We start from the raw sequence: 6,000 nt of genomic DNA, 5'->3' as shown, positions 1-6,000 counted from the left end.
TTTGATGATGGAGCAATATGTTTTAGCATAAGGAACTAAGCTATATTTAGGGTAGAAGTTCTATAATTTTGCTTATGGACATTTTCATATCTTTGTTTCCTTTTATTTAAACTTCAGCTGTGCAACTTGTAAGCCAGTGAACCAGGCCTTTATAAGCCTTTGATGTTTTTTTTTTTTAATACCTGTAATCCTTTTACAGCCACATTAAACAGAGAGAAGGCTTAAGTAAATATAGCATTCTTGATCTTCTTACGGTTGAAATGGGCCATTCAGTAGTGTGACTTAATGCGAGCTGGGCTTGAGAACCTAACTGCATTCTGTGTACTGTACTGTAATTTATTAAGTGATTTGTGTTCTATTATATCTAATGAGATATTGATAAACGATTTCACATGTTTATGTTTGGAAGTAAATCCTTGGCTCATGTAAATGCTATTTGGTGTTGAAAACAAACTTGATGCAAAACTGTTCCATCTGTTTTTTAAGATGATGCAGCTTGTTTAGACTCACTGCATGCTGATATTGAAAGATGAGACCCAATGAAGGAGTGAGATCTCACAAAATGCAAATATTTACAACGCTGTGAACTGGTGCACATATGGTCTTCATCAGCTGCGGCATGGCTCAGAAAGCAAAACCTGGGAGTTTGAAAATAGGTGTAAACAGCTGATCTTATTATCAGCAGTATTTAGAGACCTTTCTTAAGAACTTTCTAAGTGAAACTACGCTTAATGTAATAGAAAACATTCGTTGGGCAGATTTTGGATAATGTCCACACATGTGAATTGTTATCTCAGTGTTGAAGGATATACTCTACTTGTGAAAAGTTTGGACACACCTTCTAATTCCATGGTCTTTCCTGATTTCATTTTTATTCCTTTCTACACTGTAAAACATTACTGAAGGCGTCCAAAATACACACGAATTTCCACTGAACAGTCAATATTGAGACGTGTTTGCTACTAATGCTCTTTAAAGCCTTCATAACGGCTCTAATCTGGGGGGGGGGGTGTTTGATAACTGGCGATTTCTGAGGCGGGTGACTCTAAATGAACGTCTCCTCTGCAGCAGAGGTAAGTTTTGGTCATGCTTTCCTGGGAAGGTCTTCATGAGAGCCAGTTTCATCATGGTGCTTGATGGGTTTTGTAAATGCACTTGTACCATACAGTTCTTGCAGGGCCTTTGCGTCAATAATCTAACTGATTGTTATTGTTGTTTTTAAATTAATTACCTAATTCTGCTTTGAAATCTCCAGCACTGGGGTCTGTTCTTCGTACGTCGCTAAGTTAGCTGGATTTGATTGTTGTGGATTTGTCCTGATCTTGGATTGTTTCCTTCTTCGATGCGCTTCTCGCATTTGCTGTTTGATGTCCGTAAGCTTGAAACTGCTCGGGAGCAGGTTTATTTCATGTAAACAGGATTAAGACTGCGCTCCTGCAGGGTTCTGATTGGTTGAAACGGCGAGGTCACATCTGATTGGTTAAAGAGCACGACTGACATGAACTGACTCACGCGGAAAAAGAAAAGTATATGCCCCCCTGCCATGGACTCCACTACACCCCCCCACCCCCACACACCCCCACATAATCGCTATCAAATATTATATATGAACATAAATTCATAGGTTTATTGTTATCAAATATGATATTACTATTATAATAAACCGTAGGCATGAGACAGCCGTCAAGACCTTTAAATACAAATTCTTGTATAATGTTTATTTTGTAACACATTTATTTTTCAGGGGTTTGTCATAAAAATATGCAAATGAATATTTATATATATTAAAAATAAATATTTTATAATAAATTGGACGAAACTAATTTTATTATAAAATAAACAATATAAAAGTTTACATGTTGTATTTGAAAAAAATATTAATATTTCTATTTTTTCATATACAACATTTATTTTCATGTTGCTTATTTTATTTTATTGTCTCATGTAATTTGTAAACCATTAACCTATGAATTTATGTTCTAATATAATATTTGATAGCGATTATGTGTGTGTGTGTGGGGGGGGGGGCAATCCATGGCAGGGGGGCATTTCAGTGTTACAAAAAAAAGTTGAGCCGCTCTTTTGCCATTTCGTCAACCAATCAAAGGGCTTGTGATCAGTGTTTCTACTGTCGATGCATATCGCCTTTTAAACCAACGCACGAACGCGCAATAATCCTAGACAACTCAATCCAGCTATACTAATCATCAACAACAGGTGTGCTCGAAGAACCGACTTAGCCAGATCGTAATTAGCACTATGATCTCATCTTAGATGTGTCAGTTTATCTTGGATGTGTCAAGCGGAACGGACCCTTGTTCTAGAATGTTGAAAATAAAAACACTAAACAAAACAACATTGAAATAGAAAGTGTGTCGAGGGGTAGCTCAGTGGTTAAGATGTTGGACTATGGTCCAAAGGGTCCCAGGTTCAAACCCCCCGACCACCAGGTTGCCACCTTTGGGCCCTGGAGCAAGGCCCTTAACCCTCACCTGCGCAGATGTACAGTAGAATGAGATAAAAACGTAAGTCGCTCTGAATAAGGGTGTCTGCCAAATGCATAAATGTAAAAGGGTGTATCTCCCTTCCCTAAATCCAACCTTGAGCGCTATGAGCGCCTGCTTAGCTGACCCCTGTGTCCTGCCAGAAGTCGTTAACCATGCTGTCTGTAATTCCCATGCTATCTTGACTCCTACCCTTCCTCAGACCTCGCCGTCCCATTTCCTGAGAAAATTCTCTTTAAGGAATTCCACCCCAATTCCATTTTCCTCTTTTAGGGATGACCCCGTTCTACAGCGAGCGGGGAAAAACAGATTCTATGTCTGTCCAGCAGAGTAAAAAACAAAACTGCGGCTTCCTTTAGTAGAATAAAAAAACAACTCGGGCCTTCCCTTCCACTTTTCCACAAGTTGTTCTTTTCCCTTTGTGGATACAATCTGAGCAAAATAGCCGTTATGTAATGTAATGTTACGGTTGCGGGAGAGTAAAAGGAAAAGGTTTTCATTTAAAGTTAGATTTTGCAGCGTTTCAGTATTTCTTGCTTTCCTTTATGTTTTGTCTTTTTAAATGGATGCGTGTGCGATCCTCACGCATCTGGGAGTTATCCGTGTTAAATGACCCATGTACATTATTTGCTTCTGTGTCCACTGAGCTGCGGATTTTCTCAGGTCCTCTTTCATTATGTCACAGCTGTGATACTTGACCCACACCCTACCACTGAACTCCTTTCTGTTCAATATTACAGTTGTTGTCCATCGGGCAACTGTACATACGGTAGGATACCATGTAATACCATCTGTCCCTCATCGTGTAACTCTATTTTTGTCTATGTTTTGTATTGTACCCATATCCGGTGTGAACAGGGGCAATGAGAGGAAATGTGCAGGATAGCCTTGCATGAAATATGGACGAATTCCCAGAAATGCACTGCTTTTTAAACAGCTGGCTATTTAGGGATCACAAGTGTGTGCGTCAAGGGTTGACCCTTTTCCAGCATAATGCCATTACATTTCACTTTAAACCACAGCACTGCTGAACTTCTCAAATCTGTGACCACTAGGTTTTGATTAATTTCCTGTAACAGGGTCACTGACAGTCAAGGCAAATTGTACAGTAGGTGTGTTTTCAGCCTGGTATATTACAGTAACTCAGGGCTTATAACAATCCTCATGAAGTGCTTCCATACTTACACATGTTGCATGGGCTACAAAATAAGTTAAGCCTTAATTTGTCACATAAACATGACTGCACACTGAAATTCTTTCTTCGCATATCCCAACGTAACTCGGGTCAGAGCGCGGGGTCAGCAATGATATATCGCCCCTGGAGCAGGCAAGGTTAAGGTCCTTGCTCAAGGGCCCAACAGCAGCAACCTGGTGGATCTGGGACTCGAACCACTGACCTTACGTTTAGTAACTTACTACCTTAGCCCTCTGAACCACCACTGCCTCAAATGAAGTTGCAGCATTTTGTAATTGTTCTTGAATGAAGACACCTTTGATCCAATTTCTTTGTCTCTTTAATATATGTCAGGAAGACTCTTTTCAGAGAAAGCCCTTTTCAACATGCCTGGCTGAGATGATTAGCCCGCAGAGGTCCTCACAGACGTCGTCACAATTTAAGGCATTTGGCAGACGCTCTTATCCAGAGCGACTTAGTGCTTTAAACGTTCCGTCATTGGATAGATACTTACACTTCCATACACTTACACTATCCTTATGAAGTGCTTCAAGTGTCTAGTCATAAAACACATAAAAAACTGTCTTCCTACCACACTGGACCCCTACTATTCCAAACACCCAATGGACTGTGATCTATATGCTTCCATTCATCTTGCTATAATGTACCTGGACAAAAATGGCAATCACTCATCCATCTTCTACACTGTTTTATCCTGTATATAGGGCCACAGGGGGCCTGGAGCCTAATCCTAGGAGATTTAGGACACCAGTTAGCCTAATCTCCATGTCTTTGGACTGTGGGAGGAAACCGGATAACCTGGAGGAAACCCACTGTGCATGGGGAGAACGGTCAAACTCCACTCAGACAGACCTTGGAGGTGCAAGGCGACAGTGCCGACCACTAAGCCACTGTGCTGGTTTGGACACCTCGATCTCGGCAACACCACCTCTAGCACCAACACCATGAGCACAGACGCTCAAAGAACTGTGCGCTTACTTCCCTGTTTTTAACCCTGCTGACTTACGGCTGTGTTGCAAAGCACAGTTCGAACCACAGCATCATGTTTTCTGATGACATTATCGTTGTGGGCGTGACAATGGGGAACAATGATGAGCGAACAGAAACCAGCTCACAATATCTCTGACTGAAAAGATGATTGTTGACTTCAGGAGAACCTGAGTAAACTACCCTAAACAACTATGGAGAGACACAAAAGTGTACAGTTTGTAAATGCATACTGCCCCCAGTACACTGCCTTAATTATGAAATCTCCCTCTTTTTAATCATATGAATAGCTAGTGGATGATACATTACAGTAGAGCCACGACTGCATGGGAACACAGTCAATGTAAATAGTGACACCCAAAAAAGCTTTTATTTTCCACATCTGTTCAGAGTGTCATCCTCCCAGTAAGATGCATGTGTGAAGCTCTGCAAAAGCAGAAGCTAGGGCTTAGTGCAAACCACATGGCCGCATCACTCGAATTCCTGTGATTCCTCCTGGTGAGGTCACTCTCATTGTGCACAGTCAGTTATCATGCATACTGTAGTTTTGACGATTGTGTATTCCGTGATCAATGCACATTCATGCAAGCGGATCTACAATGATCTTCTTGATGGATTTGCAGCATGATGACATTCTACAGGGAGGGGTGTTGGCTGAACAGTGAATGAGGGTCTGTACAGCGCACTGGCTCATTGCGTCATGTCAGAACCCACGCTCGATGACTTGACTCTAAACTCTGACCTACACATTCTCCCAGAGCAGGAAGTGGACATCCTCAGTGGGGCTTACTCGTATGCTGGAATTAAATGCAGTTTTATACTGGGACATTAAAATTTAAAAAAAAAAATTTACATTAAAATTTTATTTTACAAAATGCATTCATAATGACATTAAAGTAAACTATACATGTGTTGTAAACAGTTATAGGTTAATTATTGCAAGAAGATCAATTTAAATGCTTGACTCAATTCATATCACTTCATACTAACTGCATATCCTGTCATGTTATGTACAGTTATGTTCAAAAGTACAGTAAAAAACAGTACAGTATATAACTTTTTCCACTTATTTATTTAACAAACTTAAGCCAAATAGTAAAAGTATTTAGGTAATACTGTATCAAGTACCCCCATGATTCAATAGCTTCCATGCTAAATCCACCTTTAGCAGCAATAACTTGAAGTAACCATTTTCTGTACATTTTGTTTGATACTGTTCTTGAGAAGGTGGCACAATGCTGTAGCTTCACCTCCAGCTTGAACCTCCAGGGTTGAGGGTTTGATTCCCACCTTGGGTCTGTGTGCATGGATTTT

The sequence above is a fragment of the Clarias gariepinus genome, chromosome 11 (genome assembly GCF_024256425.1).
Source record: "Clarias gariepinus isolate MV-2021 ecotype Netherlands chromosome 11, CGAR_prim_01v2, whole genome shotgun sequence".
NCBI lineage: Eukaryota > Metazoa > Chordata > Actinopteri > Siluriformes > Clariidae > Clarias > Clarias gariepinus.
This window is presented reverse-complemented; position numbering follows the sequence as displayed.